We start from the raw sequence: 19333 nt of genomic DNA on the forward strand, positions 1-19333 counted from the left end.
AATGTCCTCAGCTGCAGGACTTGCCTTGTCATCCCCAACCAGTCCTGGGACCCTGCAGTTCAGATTCATGGATGACGAGAAGAATAACAAGTACCTAGTCATTGTCAAACTGGCTGTGGTAACACAGGCTCACTCCTCAAAACAGGACAATTTGTGCATCAGCTGGAGGCTGCTCCGATGTCGTGTCTCAGTGGACAGTGCTGCAGCCTCACCGTTCTGATTTCCAGCTTGAGTGCACGGGGAGGCTGTCACCTTTCCCTTGCACGTTGGGCTAGATGCTCTTCCGCTATACCAGAAAGTTCAGACTTCTCCTGCTCCATATTGTCCTTGAGTTTCCATGGTTTAGCTGCACTTGGTTGTAGTGTGGGGACTCTCAATCCTGAGGTATAATTTTGGGCAATAGTGCAAATGATACACACTCAGATTTTTTTGGCTAGAGAGATGTACAACACAAGGTCATTCAGTGCAGGCAGCCACTATCTACCTGGGGCATGTCTGACCTGTTCTGTGCTGTGTGTGAACATTCAGAGGCAGTAAGAATGCATGCTCTTGCACCAGAGAACCCAGAGAAGGTGTGAACCAGAGAAACCACCCAATGGTGTCTTTGGGTCGGACCAGAAGTCAAGACATGTATGAAAGGTTAGGAAAAGGCTTAGAAGAAACTGTAAGTGTAATTTAACAGGTGGATTAATTGCAAGTAATTCCTGGAACAGCTGATCATCACGCTAACCCTCAGCTCTAAGACTAGCCAGGACAGTGTGTGTCCTTATCCAGCAACAGGTTTTGTAAGTGATATATTTTGAATTTAGATCTGCATGGGACCTCTTTTAGTTACAAATTTATACTAAATTGGGGAAAATCTTATAGAGCTCCTTTTACTGCATTTGCAGAGGCATCTTTTCAAACTGGGCCAAAAGTGGATTAATAGTATGAAATGAAAAAAGAATTAAACCAGCCAACCAAAGTCATGGCTGTGCTGCTGCAGTGTCCCATCCCTGGGCATCAGCTTGCTAGAACTGTGTCTGTTCCAGTGTTTTGTTAAAATACTGCATTGGGAACAGTAATTAAACAGATTCTGATGATGGTTTTTAACACATGCCAGCTGGCTCGCAGCCAGTGTCGAAGCAGAAACATTGTGCAAACTCATGGTCAATGATGACTTTGATCTTTGAAGGGCTTTGTAGTGGCGGAAGGAAATGGGAGGATAGGAAGGAGGGAGAAGGGTGCAAGCAATGGGGAGAAAAAAGAGTAACATGCACTAGAGTGGGAATTATCTCCTGCACCTTGACAAAGGCCGTGGGTGCTTTCTTCCTTCCCCTCTTGCTTCATGTGGGGCAGTAGGCACAGTCATAAACATTACCATAAAGGCCCAGTTTTGTCAATGGAAACCCATATGAGTAACAGCAGTCTCTTGAATATTCCCATGTGTGTGCCATTGGGTTTGCTCTGTGAGTGATTTCCTGTGTAGACTGGTTTGCAGTAGCTGACCCTGCCAGTATATTCACATGTAATGGACACTGGATTGTGTAGCAGTTCTTCAGGACAGAACCTGGGCCAAAAGTGAAGAGGTCTTCTGTGGCCAAGAAAATAACAAATATGTGCTATTCAAAATATCTGCTTAGACATTGCCTGAAATTCTACAACAGCTCTTTAGGCACAAAGAAAGTTGTTGCTTCTGTCCCACAAGGTTCTCTGTTCAGATGTGGCATGAATGAGGGTCAGGGATAACGGACAATCACAGATGGCAAGAATGAGCAGAGAGGTGTGTTCACACAGTCCTGAGCAGTTAAATTTGGTATGACTTTCCCATTTAACAGTTAGCAATAGGCACAAAGAAGGAAAATCACTTTGTCCTTTCTAAGCCTTAGAGATATCCAGACAGTTTAGGTAGAGGATGCTCCTGAGTTCCAGACATACTGCTAACTGTGCCTTGGTCAGCACTGAGCCTGTGTTCCCAAGCTGTTCCAAAGGGTTCTGAATACTGGTGTTCTCTCTTTCAGGTGAACCTCACTTCAGAGATCCCAGCTGCTTTCTTAAATTCTTCACAGGGGTGGGATTGGCTTAACAGTACAAACCGCAATGCTTCTCTAGTAGCACAGGAAAGATGAAAAACCTTGCAAATATCTTCACATTGAATATAAGTATCTTTATTTCCCTTCTAACTTCCTCACTAATATTAACGGCTGACACTTGTGATTTTCCCCTCTTTCTTCTTTTCTGTAATGAGCAACATTTTAAATTCATTACCTTCTAGCTCTGGAAGGACGCATTTAGCAGCTATGGGGTTTTGGTGTGACTTCTAAGAATTTCAAAGAATAAAGTCCTTAATGAGTTCTCCTGTGCTTTTGCATGCACAAAAGATGTTGTCAGTGAGAATAACCTTTATTTTGGTTCAAGGGCTCCAGCAGACAACTGAGTTAAGCAACTAACCTTGCATCAGCTGAGCTCCCAGAGATGTCAATAATAATTTATGTGCACTCCTCACCTGTTCTAATTGCAAGGTAAGGCAACTCAGCATGAACTCTGACTGGAGAGTTTTAAGTTAAAGCATTTCCTCCACAATGGTGTGACAGTAGTTCAGTTTTGTATTTGAATCACAAGAAAACTGTAAGCTGGAAAAGATAAGCATGGTGTTTACAGGATGCTATGTCTGGCCCCACTGCGAGGAGACCTTGAACTGAAATGTAAGTATAAGCAATCTGTGAATCAGTCTTGCATTTTATACCAGTCATGTTCTCTATGTGGATGTATTTAATTGATTTACAGCTGACTAATAGCAAAGAAATTGATGTAAATGAGTTCTAAAGCTGTTTAAGTGTGCACAATGTAGCTCATTCTCTGAATTAAAATCCTATTAATTAATGTAGGTTTTGTGCTTATAGAAAACATATTGCAAAGCTGTTCAGATGGTACACCGTGAGCTCTAACAGCAAAAAATTGCCGTAACATTGAATCCCCCAGCAGTATGCAGGAATATGAATGCCATGCCCAGAGCAATGATCCTGGCAATTATGTCCACCATAGAGTTAAGGTAAAATAATTTGCCATGTGCTTCTCCAAACCTTACCTAGTTTGAGCATTCTTACTTTCTGAGTTTGTTTGGATGCTGAGGCAGATTTGCAGAGATGTGCTAAAGGAGGGCAGCAGGAACTCAGAGATTCCCCCTCAAAATAATGAAGACCCTCCTGCACAAATCTCTTGGCTCTCCTGTTGGTTTACAGGAAAGCATCAGAGATCACAGTAGGCTTAATTAAAACATGCAGTCCCTTGGTTATTTTGGTGCTGTGACAAAACCTTTGTCCAAAAAACCTGGGAACAAATAATAGCTCTTGCTGCCGTGGCAGGAAAGACCAAAGCAGGTTGGCAGTCACTGCTGGAGCTTCTCACAACACTCCTGGCTCTCCCTGCTCCCATGTTAGAATCCATGGATGCTGCTGGGCCTCCAACACAGGACAACCCCTGTATTGTCCCTACCAACAAGGAGCTAGGCCTGCAGCCCAGCCAAAGGAGTAACCACTTCAGAGGGTATGTCAGTGCCCCTATCCCTGTGCTGCCTGCTCCCAGAATAGTGCTCCTGGTGCTGCAGGGAGCTGCCAGTCCTGTCCTGCAAGGCTGTGCCGCAGTATTTGCCACCTTCATTTTTAATTGGATTTTTCCCAGATGGATGGACACATGTACACACACAGAGATGATAATGCTAAATAACCACCTTACAGGTCATTGATTAACCTCACCTTTCCCAGATACATATAGAACTTGCAGCTTTTCCAGTAACAACAGGAGCTGATAATAAATGCTACATCCTATGATGGGCATCTCCTCTAATTGCAGTAACACATCTGGCATCACCAGTACTTGCTGCTCATGCCCTTTTGGGAATGACCCTCCTCCTAAAATAATTGCTTCCACATCCTAGAGACCCCAGTGGCAGCTTCAGCGGCTCAAGACTGCAAATGGCTCAGTCATGGCATGGAGATGCTCTTTCTACAGCAATGTGTGTTTTTACTAAGTGAAGATAGTAAGGCAGGAGACCTTGGTATCAAGGACTTGTTTACTCTAAGTGCAAAAGGGAAACAATGTCAAGGTAACTAATCTTCTACAGCCATGTCCAACGAAGTCATTCTTATGCCACCGAGCCCTGAGGGATGGATGAAGGGAGGGCCTCATACCTGAGCAGTACAGGCAGTTGTGCTGCTCATAGGCAGCAGAGGCGAAATATCCCCCAGGGAGAGTGACTGTCCCCTGCATGGCACATGCATGGCAATGCAGGGGAGTGACACACATGGAGTTTTACATAGTCTTGTTGCAAGACCTCAGCACCAGGCTGGAAGCTCTAACCCCACACCTCTGCTCTGCCAGGAGCACAATGTAGTATGAGGCTGAGCCTTCAGGTAGCTCACCTGCAGGTGGGGAGAGCAGGGGTGGGAGCACTTCTCCACCGCATGGGAAGAAACCAGGGCAGCTCACTGAAGACTGGGAGTCTGTCAGATAGCAGGAGCAATTCAGACACAAGAAATACAGCTGTGCTTTGCTGAAAAGCCACGTAAGTAGGGGACTTGGAAATATTATCTTGTATAGCTAGAGACTCACCTCTGCATTCCACTGGAGAGGTAGACAAAGCCCAATAAGAGTAGTGTTTCATTATGAGCTTTCTTTACCTAGTTAAGTATTATTTTCCAAAGTACTTTTAAACTGTGGTCACCATTTTCCTTGGAAAATCGTATTACTTTACCTTTATTATTCTGGAGTGCTGCTCTGTCCATGTGAAAGGTGAAAGGGAGTTCCTAGGAGATATTTAGTCACAGCTTAAACAGACCTTGCTTTTACAGTTGAGTTTGATGGCTTGCAGAAAGTTACTCCTCCCTTAATGAGCCCCTGGGAATACGGTTGTGTGTTTTTTCAAGATCTGTGATGCACACATGTATCTATCTGGCATCATCCCAAATCTTTTCAAAGATAAAATGTGAGATGAACATCTGGTTCACACTATTACAATCTTTATTAAACACTAATTTCTTCTCCAGGAAAGCACCATCTGCCACAGCTCCAGCCCTTGTTTTCTAACAGGAGTTTTTCTTCAGAAGTACACAATGAAATAAATCTTCACACTTACAGTCCCAGAATTTCCTGAGATGAAAAAGCACAGTGACAGTAGCAGGCTCCAAGAGTTGATTTGCTTCAAAAATTATACTTTATTACTTAATTCAGTAAGGAACCATATTAGCAAGGATACTATCTCCATTTCACATTATGAAGAATTCTGTCAAGCATTTTGATAAAACCATTGCTGAAGGATTTGATACCTTTTCAGCAGCTTAGAGTGCTGCATCCTCAAGTCTAGAGAGTCAAGGTGTGGATTTTGCAAAATCTCCCTTGCTTTTCACAAAATTTTTTGGAAAGGAGAGATAGCTTCATGCCAGTTCAGTCCCTGTCTTTATGACCCATGTTCATAAGCCCAGTAGTACCCAAAAGCCAGGAGAGAAAACATCTCTGAGCCATTATCTGCTTGTCTACTTCAGAGGCAAAAGGATTCCCTCATTTTCCCATGGCTGGGGCACAGTCTTGAGACACTCATGTCTTTTATATGACATTTGGAAATTCATCTCACTCTGCATGGGAGCTTGAGTGTCTGAAAGGATTAGTCTCCTGGGCTCAGGAGTCCTTATTCCTGCCTGTTACCAAAAGCAAATCTAAATAAATGCTATTAAGAAGCTAAATTCAATTTGCTGTCTCTTGGTGTTCCAATATCACACCAGTAAGAAGCTGTGTGTACACCACTGTGCCCAAGGAGCACCATACATGCCTTCAAAGGGCTTCGTATAGTGCTGAGTCCTTAATGTCACGGCATTGGGTAGCAATGGTGCATGACTCCAGCCCCTGCAGTTAGCCCTGCCTGGAGAAGATGAGGCTGAATGAGCACATTCAGCCTGATTTTAAACCCCCTCAGGTAGTGGCAGTTGAAGAGATTTGCAAAGAATTAACTGCTGCTGTGATCAGTGTTGGTTTTAGGCTGCAGGAAAGGAGGGATTCCAGTATGGACTTTGTCCCCCTACCTGGGCTGGCTGGGCATCTGACTTGACATGCCATGGCCTTGCAAGTCCCTGCAGGGTGTCCTTCTCCAGAAGAGGCTACTACAGGTGCAGACAGACTCCAAAACACTGATTTTATACATGCTGAATGATTGGTGTCAATGACAGCAGAGAGGATGGATGAACTCCATGAACACTACACATTGATGCTTTCCTCCACATCAACTTCCAAGAGCAGCTCCCCCGCCTCCCCCCCCCCCGTTCTCTGTGATGGCAACACACAGCTACACTTGTATTTGTAAACCCTTGCTGTATTTTGCTGCCTCTGTAACTGGATTTTTGATGTGTTGCATGGTCCACTGTAATAGCCTTGGAGACTGGGCCTCCTGCCCTTCTCCACTAGCCTCCTCTTCTGGAGTGCCCTCCCTGCCTGTGTACTTTTCCCAAGAGTTTTCTGGAGTTTATGGTCACAGCAATAGCAAAAAGGAATAAAGAAAAGTAACCTTACCATGATAAAGCTCCATGGTGAAAATGTTAAAGGTTACTCTACATCCTACAAAAATCACCTATTTCTAGTCAGAACCTGCTCTTTGAAGAGCATCAGGAAGTTTTACCAAATAGTGACAGTAAAACGTATGCCTTTTAAATTAAAATCTGAAATGGATCCCAAATATGCTGCTGAAAACAGTGCTTAAAGAAAATCCTTGGGGCCACAAATGGTGTAGGGATTTTCATCAGAGCTATGACCCAGTGGGTGGAGGTTCACATCTATATCAGCTTCACAGTATGTGTCCCAAAAGTAAGGGATAAACAGATAGAAACTGCGATTAGAAATCATGGGCGAGCATCATTTGGAGCCAGAAATGCCTGCTCACATCATAGTGGACATGGGAAAGGTACAAGTGATGCCACACTGACTTAAGGGAAACTGGAGGTTTTCCTAGAGTGATGCATGAAATCTGTACACCTGCAGGGAGGAAAGGTTCGACTTCCCACGGAAATGGACACCAGCAAGACGGGTTCAAAGGACACTCAGGCAGCCCGTGGCCACAGCTATCCCAGGGAAGAATGACCTTAGTGATTTCTCGATTTCAGTGGCACTCCAGCTCAGATAGTCCCCACGTGCCCTCTAGTACCAAAACCAGATCTTGAGTGTCTTCAAGAGATCAACTGAAACCATTGCACCTCTCCTGTTGGACATTCCCCTACCCTTGGTGCTGCCCCTCCAGACACCACACAGGTACAGAGTAATCTCAGAAGCTCTATTGTCTCAGCTGGAAACAGGCTCAAAACTACAGGGAGCACAATGCAGAGATATCCTCTCCAGATGTGTCTATTGCATAAAAATCCTCCTGTTGCTCCTCTGACGATGCATCCTTGCCAAAGAGCTGAGGGCCTCAGCATGCCTGATAATAAAACTGAAACGTGGGCAAGTGGGAAAATTTGCTTCGAGATCACAGGACATCCTGTGCTTGAGGATGGCACTTGCAGAGCAGCCCGGGGCTGGCAGGGTGCTGCTCTCACCATTACCCAGCTGAGTCCTTTGGAGGAAGGGAGGTCAGAGGTGGAGGTTGCCTCTGCATCACCCTTCAGGTCAGAGATCAATCCTGTGGAATTCCTTAAAACATGAAGATTGAATGTGTAACCCCAGCAATGCCATCAACATTCCTTCTGACCATTAAACAAGCTGAAATAGGTATCCAGAGCCAACAGAGCTGCAGTGCCTGAGAATTACCTACATAATGGGGTTGCATGGTTGCTATCAGCTGATGAATTTCCACTGCAGTTTTACATACCCCAAGTGTGAAAAAAGGCAATACAAAGTCAAATTCCTCAGGACTTATTTCATGGCAATTTTAATTTTAAATGGCTCCTGCATGCAGGCAGGGCAGGTACAGAAGGTGAACTCAATGGGCACAGGGCATGCAGTCACATAAACACGACTTTGAATGAGAAACATTTGTCCAGAACCCATATCTATTGCCAAGCACATGCACAGGTTGATGAAACCCAAAGTGACAAACTCTGAGCGTGTGCACTGAGCTGATAGTGTGAGTTGCTTCCATGCACTGAGCCAGGAGATTATGGGAACTTGCTGCACTGGATAATTCCGGTGGGGTGCGAGGAGTTCCATCCCATTGCCTGAGGGTGGTTTGATTACTCTGTACAGCGTGTTGCAATCCTCAATCAAAACGTTTCACTACGTTCAGTATGCTGCATGGGAACATCTGGCAATTTACAGCAGAATGCCTTGTAGCATTTAATGCCTGAGTATCTCTTTCCTACAACCTATTTTCATTTGACTGAATAAAGACCCAATTTCCTGAATTTTTAAAAAGTCTTGCTAATATAATCAAATTACCATGATTACTCGGCAACGATTCTAAAAAGTCCTAAAAGCGCTGTTCCAGCTTCACAGTGAATTCCTATTACATGTAGAAGATTTTGTAAACACTTCAAGTAAAATGCTTTTAATTCAGTCAGAAGAGTAAACAGTGTTTGTTTTTAGCTATTCAATGTATTTGAGCCACAAGCATTTTTCCAAGTGAGTGGCTATGGGGGTTTGTAATGCAATGCAAAGCAAACAGTGAGAATATAAAATCACACTTGTTCAAACAGGATTGGAGAGTTTATTCTAGCAGAGCTTCCAAGGATTTCAAAGAGAAAATAGCATTTTTTTTTTTGTTAGGGAGGTGGAAAATACCCTCTGCCTGGTCAGTGATTGCATTTAGCAGGATCCCAGCAGTACCGTGCAGCCCATTCTCCTGCTGGTTAGCAGGGCAGGGATGCCATTCATTTTTCACAGTCTCTCAGCCCTTTGCAGCTCACTCCAGTTCTGCCTTTGCTCAGCAATTGCTTTCACTGTATTTTGTTAATATGAACTGGAAGCCAGCAAAGGGCTAAAGACTATTTCTGGCATGCATAGAGCAGTTGATGAAAAAAGTTACTCCATGCTTTTTCATGTATGTCTTTTGCAGGTCAGATGTAAGTCATGATGAGAAAGGAAGCAGTTTCTTCTCCTGGGGTGTGGACTAGAGTTACACAGAAAGCAGAATGCCTCAGCCCATACTTGGGTGACAGCTCTCACTCATATGCCCTTGCTGCTGAACTTCTCCCTGCATCCCTCCTCCCTCTCCATCCCTCCTTCTGCCTCCTACAAATGTCTCCAGTACCTTTTGCCAACGTTTCCCAGCAAAACTTCCTGCCCAGTGCTGGAAACATCCAAACACATGGGGTGAGCATCATCCCTCAACTGCTTTCAGCTGTGTTGAAGCACATGGCGGCTGCCATCCTCTCTCCCACAGCCTTGTCCGATTCAAATTATTAGGTGACCAGAAAGGCACTGTAGACTCCCCTAGAAGTATTTTCTTAGGTACTACACTCCTATTTTTCCATGATCATAAAGTAGTTGCTTCTGGGGCTGTGAATATTTCATCCTGGATGGTGGCTAGCAGGTCAGTCCGTGAGCCCCAACCCATGTCTCCGAATGTATTTGTTATTCATAAGTGGTCACTGAGTTGCTTGGACAGATGCTTTGCAGATTACAGGTTGTGCACAAGCTTTTTTTGTTTCAGTCATTCAGGACTCGTTTTGTGCAATTGACAATTTAAGTGACACAGTGTCAATTCTGATCCCAGATTAGACAGCTGGAGTATTTTAAAGAGAAGAGGCGAGAGGGGCAGACAGAAAACAATGTCGTTCTGCTGCAAAGACACATTTCCTCTACAGTTTATCATCAGCTTCCATGGGATTTTTGTAGCATTGACAGCAGTCCAAATACTGTCAAAATGTCAGTAAGGTAATTCCACCACTCGCAGCAAACTGAATCCAGGGTGTTAAAGAATATGTTAAGAAACGTAGATTTCTTTTGCCAATCAGCACTCTGTGCATGTGCATACATCTGTGTAGGGGCACATGGGGACACACAAACAGAAAAAGAAAATATTAACCCTGTGCAAATACTGTATGCACAAACAGTTTCTGGGCTTTTACTGTGAAAAGGAGTCATTTTGCAACCCCTCTGCAATGTCTGAAGAAATGTTCAGCATCACCTGTTACCGTACAGGATTTCTGAAAGCTGCCTTGATTTAGCCCTTTGTGAGCAGCCCAAAATCCTCAACACAGAAACAGAGAGAGAGAGAGCTCAATTTTTGTCACTGAGCTGGTGTTCAAAATCAAAAATTATTTAGGCACTGCAGTGGTACCTAATTATTTCTGCTCAAATTCAGGACATTGGGGTGCTTGAGAGAGCCTGGATAATAAGAGTGAAAATGTCTGCTGTCATTTAAAGGTATTACCAACATCAAAAGCCCTGATATAACATCAAACCAGCTATCCACATGGATATTTCCCCAAAAAGGGTGGTGGTGATCGCAGGTATTTTGGGGCAGGGCAGCAATGCACTGTGCCCTCCTCACAGCACCACAACTCTTCCCACTAAGGGCTGGGCAACAGGATTTTGAGGCTGTGGAAAAGCAAAGCTTGGCAGCCTCCCCCACCAGCGCATTTCAGGTCTAACAAAAAGTGAGGGTTTGGGTGTGTTTTCTTTTGAGAGTTCCTTTTCACCTCATTGATGATCTAGTGATCACAGTCATTTGACCAAAATAGAAGGATGTGTTTAAAATAGGGAAAGTGAATGCGTCCACTGGAAAATTTAGATTCTGAAGAGTTATCAAATATATTTGTCACATGGGTGGGAGGATTTCCCCATACAGCTTGCAAGATGATATTGCAGAAAGACTACATATAAGGGTAATATTAAGCAATAGTCATATTTTTAGCAACCTTTTAATCAACTGAGCAGCTGGAAGTAAGAAGAAAGAATCACTCCCACATGATTCATGCTGTAGGATCTGCTTTGTAGGCTAGAGTTTGGGATGCTCTGTGCTACCAGTAGCTATTTCTGCAACATCCTCCAGTATGACACTGTGAATCATTCAGCTCCAGCATGTAGTGCTTTCTAATCAACATGTATTGTTGTCACAACTTCCTTAGAAACCCAACTGCAATGGCAAACTTTTCACAAGAGGATCTTCGGACACAAGACTGTGTCTCAACCTAGAAATTATCCTTCTCCATAAATCTAATGGTGAAGAATTCCTTCACGACAACGATTTCTCAGCTGGCTGCATGACATTTCCATGGTGCTGAGGGGATGTGAGAAAGGCTATGATTCTATTGCCCTAAGCAATGATAATGGAGAGAGTTAAACAGCATCAATTCTTCCACTGGGAGTTCTTTTGCAGTTTTTCAAGGCCTCTTTCTTGGCTATTTTTATTAAAAGAAGTGCAATCTAAATTAACAAACAAATTACTGAGCATTTTGGAAACAGAGTTCAAACCTCTAAAACTGCCTGAAATAGTCAGTTATTTACAAAATATCGAAGCAATGAGATCCTCGCTGTGTTTGTTGAGAAATGGAGGGCCAGGATATTTGTGGCATTTATTTTTGCCTTTCAAAAACCATTAGTACTTGATGCCAGTTGCTTGCAGCGCTGCCCCACAGATTCTGCCCTCGCTGTGCAGGGCTGTGAGCAAGAGCTGCAAATTGGGCCATGAAACTGATTCAGCTTTTCATCTGTTAGACCCATCCCCTGGCTGTATCTATGCCTTGTCTCTGCACCTTCCTGTGCATCCCCTTTGCCAAGCCTACAGCCATAAACCCTTATGTAGCAGCAGGGGGCTTGGAACGACTCTGGGTGCCATGGTAGTGAGCACAGGGTGGTGTGGTGGGCAGGGGAAAACCCACTTTGAAGGCCATGTGTTTTGCCCATGCAGCAGGATGAAGCCTGCATGTGCCACTTCACCATAGCAGAGCAGCTGCCATATGGTAAATTGATGTGCTGACAGGGAAGGAGGATGAGAGGAGAAGGATCTGTTGGTCTCCAGCAGGTACTTTGGCTGCCCCTGCACAAGGTCCATGATATGGTGAATTAACAGTTCAGGTCCTTCTTTGAATATGCAAATATTACATCCTTTGCCTTCAGGTATTGCTCATGTATTTTTTCCTAGATGAAAGCCCTGGTAGGATAGGGATTGTACCATAAGCACATAAAATGAATGAAACTCTCCTCTTCCACAGCTGTATGCTACAGTGTATGTGGTACCCACCGCTGGGACCTCCAACCAAACCCAGTAATTCACTGACACAATGGATGGGTTGTGGACACTGACAACTAGTTAGGCACAGTGTGAAAGCTTCTAATTCCTGCCTTTTGTCATTTTATCTCATCACTTTGACATTGAGACAGCATTTGATTGGTAAGATTTGGAAGCCGTCAAATAACACCATGTAGAAAAGTGGTATGAGTTAAGCACTAATAATGTGAGTGGGCTGAGATTTCAAATACCTCTGCAGACTGTAGATGGAGGCAGGAGCTGGACACTGGAATGTTTGCCCTTATTTTGTTTGTTTGTTTGAACTGCTTCAGGTTGTGTAGTTCATTAGCAATTAAAATACCAAAGACCAAGCAGCCCCAGGAACAGTCATGTTCAACTGCAGCAGTTAAAGACAAGAATGTTGAAATTTCAGTGAATGTTATTCACAGCCTCTAACTTATCAAAAGAACCATACTATTTAGAGGTAACTAATGGATAAAATATGAGTAGAGATTAAACTACAAAGGCTAAAAAGGATTATTTAGAGCACTTCCATTATGCAGTGTCCTGACATTAATATTTAGACACTCATGAACACTTACATAACTGCAGCTTATTTTTAATGGGCTTCTATCTTGCTTTCTTAACAGGCTGACAAAATGTAATTCAGGACTATAAGCTGCAAGCCCCACATGGAGAAGAAAAGCCTATAATTCACATCATGCTCTAGCTTTTAAGAGTTAGGAGATGATGGCGATTGTATGGCTCAATGCAGCTTGCAGAGCAATATCCATTTACATGCCAACTGAGACCTCAGGCTATGCAAACTGCTGCAAAGTGCATCCTAAAAAAAAAAGGAAGAAGCAGGTTTAGTTACAATTGAACTGACATGAAGGCAAATTAATTCATAAGGTAAAGGGAAGAAAAGAAGTCCTGGTTCTGTCGGCATCATGGAGTACCCACTGACTCGCACACATCTCCAGCTTCACCTTGCATCACTGATTTATCACTCCAGATTTTCTGTCCTTCCCTTGGTATGAAACCGCAGGCAGGGGGCAAAGCATTAGACTGGTGTTTTCCAGGCAAATAGAGAGTCAAGCAGAGCCAATGTTAAAAAATAGAAAAGGTTTTGTGTATACTAGGAAATCAAGGTTATTAGTTAACGTTCGTTTTCCACTCATCCAGCCCAAAGTTAATAATTATTAAGCCTGTTTTGAGAAAGGCAGGGCCAGGGCTTGACCCGTGTTAAGCACAGATGTCACTAGAAATTAGCCAGGACTGTACCTGATGTGCTCCCTGAGGGATCAATGTGAATGACAAGCCACTGAGGTACAGCTGCAGCACCTGAGTGGCTTATCCACCTCTATTTGCATTGCTGCAGCTATTTTCCACTTGGAGGCTTCCATTAGCAGTTCCCTGAGGGAGACCTTTGACACTTTCTATGTGCTTGGTCTCTGAAGTGTAAAGACAAAGTGCCTGGCCACCCTGGGATGAGAGCTGACTGTATTCCTGGTCATGGGACACATCCAGAGTGTTGCTGGAGGGATATGCCATGTCCTTCTTGGTTAGTCCCCTCTGAGGAGTTGAGTGGAGGTCCCATCTCTTTGCTTGCAACAGTTTATCTGTTTACCTCTAATTTCATGGCCATATGTTTTGTCCTTGAATTTATATGCACAAAAATATGTGTTTATATTCCCAGTCCAGCAAAGGTTGGCTGTATTCAGGGATTATAAACAAGAGAGAGTGAATATAAAAGTAAGCTGAAGACAGAAGAAATGACTGCACTTTATGCACAGCCAACATACCTGCCGTTAGTCAGTGGTTATTGCTGCACCATGTTTCCAATCTCCTTCTCAACCAAACCACCAGCAAAACCTCAGGATGACATGTAGGTCTGGCTTTTAGATCCTGTCTCTAGGGTAGACGTTAGACATTGCTCCTCTCAATCTCCTCCTGCATCTCCTCAGAAAACAGAGCAAGAACCTGGTTCAGTACCAGCTTCTCCTTAGCTAAACCCTGGAGCATGGGTTGCTGCAACAGGCTCTGCTGTACAGACTACCACCTACAGCTCAGCAGTTTCTACTCCTCATCCCATTTCACTGGTGTATATGGGCTATTTGCTTTATGTTGGCTTTGTAGTAACTGCTTTAGTCAACATCTTCACCCACTATGGTTGGTTCCAAGGAGGTCACAGGCAAGACTACAAGCTCTTGGTGTGATCTCCCAAGTCTGCTTGCTACCTAGGACCTCCCTGCCAGGCATATGTGTTTCCTTTGACTGAGGTCCTTCCTTTGGCAGAGCCTTTCTTAGGGAAACAGCCCTCTAGAAGGTGTATTGTGGTCCCACAGCACTACAAGATCAATAACTGGAAAGGCATAGCCCATCTCCATAGGCAAAAGAGGTCTGCTAACAGTGGTAGCATGCTAAAGATAGAGCGTGGTGGCCTCAGGATCTAGGTAAACTTTGAGGGGTTCAGGAAAATCTTGGGGGATTAATCTGGGAGAGGGATGGGCACCTACACTGTCTGCAGGAGCTGCTGGACAATATGCTTCTCCTGAGGATACACTTGAGATTTTCCTAGGATTATGTCACTTGGGTCATCCTAAGCCTTGCCTGAGGGTCATTCAGGCAGTCAGCCAAGGGTTTGCTCTTATGAGATGATGTGAGCTGCCAGGCTGCTTTCCTCAGCTCCTGCTGCCAGCAGGAAACAGGAATCTCCTGAAAGACTGACCTTCCCCTGATCCACCACTGCTACAGAGATAACCGTGGGCTGATAGCTCTTTCATGGTGTTAATGCAATAGTGTGGTGATGTAACTACATGGGTCTCAACACATCAATGAGTACGTATATGAAAATAGTTGTGAGAAAAAGCTACTTCAGATACGACAATTATAATTTCTTTCTTCAGTCATTGCTATAAAGATAAAACCTACCTCTTCCATTTTTTTTCTGATAATCTCTCTTGAGAGAACCTGTGTGTTGAAGGCATTTGTAATATGAAGCTGCAAGCCCCAGGTTTAACCTGTGACAGGCAAAGGAAATGATTCAATGCAGAATGAACACGATGAGATGTGATGTTACAGAACTGAGCTAATGAACTCCCTCCATGAAGGTAGTGGGGAAACCTTGTAGATCCAAGCCATGGTAGAGGGCTGTGGATGGCAGCAATGCTGTCATGGGACTGGAGTTACTGCTGTCTACCCATGGACCAAGAGCCTGAATCACACCAGAAATGCCAGCATTAGTGTGGATGAGGCAAGAAACTCCTGAACTTGCACTGACATCTTGGGCAAATATGGCAAATCACAAGGTGTATCATGCATGCTACAACTTCTGTTGTTCTAGCAGCAATTTCTTTTGGTTAGGCTGTGAAAAACAAGGAAGAGGTTGGCTACAGCCCTACTAGAGTATCACCAGGGCTAGTTGCCGTCTTGTGCAACAGCTCGTGTTAGCCCTTGTTAAGGAGTTACACCCCAGACTCAGCAGAAGCAGATGTCTGCTGATTCAGTTGCTAAAAGAGGTTTCTAAGCAACACCCCTACAGCCTGACATATATTTTTACATATATATATATATATATGTATATATACATATATATACATAAATGAACACTCCAGCTCAGGGCAAGCTGCAAAAGTCACAGGTAGAGCAGCTGTTAGCCCAAGCGCTTCAACAGAGTTGGAAAGAGGATGTGGCAAGAGATGCTGGGGACTCCACTCACTTTGCAAGGGCTCTTAGGAAGCTGATTCAGTGCTATTTGTGAAGGCAAGCTTGCTCATTATAAGCTTGATGCTGCCGTTAATGGGTAAAACTGAAATTTCTGTCTGATCTACCAATGTCCCAAGAAGCAACATGGGTTAGCTGATGTAGGGAGGTCATACTTGCAACATGGCAATAACCTGTCCTTGCCTGATAAATTTAATTGAGGAATTGTCTAAGAAACACTGTACTAAATTATACATGTCCCTTTTACTGAATGTTTCTATTGCTCGGGTAGCATTAAACAGGATAATTGTTTAGGTTTTGTAAGAAAACTATTATGAAAGACATCAAAAAACTTGCTGGAGTTCCTTTCCTGTGGTTTTTAGGGGCTCTTGAAAACTACAGTAAATAATAACATTTATTAATAATAGTTAACATTTACCACATGGTAAATAATAGCAATGAGTTAGGCATGCTGTTCAGTAATGTTCTGCTACTGCTTTGAATTCTTGTAACATAGTGTGCTCTCAGAACTTTGAAGTAACATCATTTTACAGAAATGCCTGCTAATGCTATGGATAGAGGCTTTGCAGCACAGGCTTGTACCAAAGCCAGCAGATGCCAAGGGAAACAACCTTGTGTGCTGGCTAATGCTCTTTAAAATGCCAAGACATGGCTGGAACAGGCACCTTTGGTCAGAGTAAAGACTAATTCTGCCCTTTTAGAAAGTATTGGACAGTGTCATTCACTTAATTTCTTTTTTTGTCTCCATGTTCATGATGTAAGGTAACCCAATAAACATCAGATGATGAATCGATGATTTGTAAATGCTGTGTGCTGCAGAGAGAATTCTGTTCATTTCCTGTGTGAAACTGTTTATTTATTTCCTACAAAACCTGTAGACTGGAAATTCAGGCTTTTGAATTGAACATAATTCTTCCAACACAGCAGGATAGCCATCATATTCCACACAAAACCATCTGCAGTAATAAAAATACGACATAAAACCCAGACCTCACGATGAAAATGTTGTCTTAGTTTTTTAAACACTATTCTTCATGGTAGTGATACTCATCACTTCCCTCTTACATACTGGTACTGCTAGCCCAGATGGATCTGCCACACTGGTTTAATTTTCCTCTTAGAATATGAAAAGCAAAATTCACTACTAGAGTTGTGCTGTTACCAACCTGCCAAGGAAGGACTTTTCCATGGTACAGGGGCTGCTGCTCTCTTCTGTCAATTTGAATTTTTAACCTCTATTCCTGATAGACTGGGCATCAAAGGATGGGGATTATTTGCGGGATCCTGCAGAGTTAGAGGTTTCAAGGTTATTTGGTTTTATATATTTCTTTCCTTGATGACTCCTCAGCTTCTGGACCACAGGGCATCATGAGAATCAAGGAAGCCCTGCATAATTCTTGTCCCCACTGTGGACCACAGAGCAGTCCAAGCAACTGCTCAAAGGTGAGAACCTGCACTGTCCACAGGCAGCCCAAGTGCTTGAAACCTCCTTCCTGCTAAGGTCCTTAACCCAGCTGGGACATCCTCACAGCACTCAGTATTGATGGCAAGTCAGTCTTCTTTGGGAAATAAAAAACTTGGGCGTGGGTCCATAAATATCCTCTGAATCCAGTTATTTAGGTTTCTGGTAGGAAATTTTGCATTAGATTTCATCAGGGGTTTGTATTGATGCTCTTTGGATTATTTCCTTGGCTTTACCTGCAAGCACTAGGACTGTGGCTAAAGGCAAATTGATTCCCTGATTTCCATGAAATGAATTAAAAAATCATTTCAAAGACGGTTGAGAAAGGTTTTCCAGGCTCCTGTGAGCAGACATATTCCAATGCTAGATGATTCTGGCTCCAGATCTTTTTCCTGATAATACCTTGAAAATAAACATTCAGAATCCCATAAAATCAGTTAAGACTGAGTGCGTAATTGCTGTTCATAATAAATGCTCAATCTAATGAAAGAAATTTAGCACTAGCTCTGTTTTAACTTCCAAAATAGAAAATTAGATCAAAGAGAATTAAATGACTTCTCTAACAGAGAAATTACAGGAACAGATTTCCCCCTCCTTTGCATAGATACAGAATCCCCTCAGGTGAGTGAGATATCAATGAGAGGAGAACCTAGCTTACAGATTTGGGTGCAACCCAACCCAGGCCTGCTGCAGTCAGTAGAATATTGCTGTTCACTTCAGCACATGTAGACTCTGATTTTAGATGCACATTTTCCTTTAAAGTAATTGCACGCCAGTTAATTGTGTGTATGTGTGTGTATGTGGACCAGATGCACAGATTTGTGGACACCAGAGAATTTCAGTGCTTTCAAAGGATGTGATGTAAAATTCTGTACACTAAATTTATTTCTTCCCATGCAACTGTGTACAATCATTTCTAATAGAAACTAGACACTTCCTGCACGTCTGTTTTTTAATGGAATCTGTTAAGTTTTATAAGGGCCATATTTAGCTGTATATCCTCTCAACTGTTAACTGTATTATCCTTTTAAGGAAGTCATTAACTGTTCACTAAACACTCTTCCTATAGCAGTTTTACAGTGCATGAACATTGAAATGTGGTTCTCTGTGGACTAAATAGTTCCTCATAGTGAAAGAATCAGTGTGTTTATATGTGACTAGAATAAACACAGAGAACTCTAAAATGTATGGCACAATTAGCAAATAATTTCTTCTTGTCTGCCTCCAACAGCTCCTAACACAAACTTCACACATTTAAATGATTTCCTTTTCTTTACAACTGATCCCAGAACTTTTGCTCATGCTGCCCAGAAATTATAATTTCAGTTACATTTTTGTTTCAGCTTGAAGGAGAGAAATGATTTTCACATCCTGACTGGTTCAGCATTTGCAGCTGAAGCTGTTTTCTTCCTTGCGTCATTCTGGACTAGCTCCTACATTTCATCTCACATTGTCTGTTATGTTCTGTTATGCTTTCCGTGTACAAAGTGGAACCATCAACTTTCAGCCTAAAAGGTCTATTTTAAGATGAAGGAGAAATAAAATGAGGAAGATGGTAAGTGAAGTCTCCATGAAGAAGTTCAGTGCACTTCCTCTTTATGAAAACAAACTGGAGGCTGCCCCTGGCAAATATGAGGTTTCTTTTAATGTTACTGTACAGTGAAGACCTTAATCCTTGAACCTGCCACAGTTCTGCTCTGTAAAGTCTGCATAGAGTTTACATGGGAGTTATAAATCAGAAAGAGATAGCACTGAAATGAACAGTCTGTACTTCCTATGGGATAACAATATGTACACTGCCAAGCTGCAGGTTAGCTTTTTACTGAACTTATGCACTTGAATAACCAAATGTCCAGAGATTAGCAACTGCATCCTTTTCCAGAAATTAGCAACTGCATCCTTTCTTTGCTCACCTGCATCCGCTGCCTTTGCGAAAGCAAAAAATAAACAGCCCCAGCAACTCTTTCTTCCTAATGTATATTTTCTTCCAGTGATTTCTGTTTCTTTGTTCCCCTAAC

This window comes from Melopsittacus undulatus, chromosome 1 (assembly GCF_012275295.1).
Source record: "Melopsittacus undulatus isolate bMelUnd1 chromosome 1, bMelUnd1.mat.Z, whole genome shotgun sequence".
NCBI classification, from domain to species: Eukaryota; Metazoa; Chordata; class Aves; order Psittaciformes; family Psittaculidae; genus Melopsittacus; species Melopsittacus undulatus.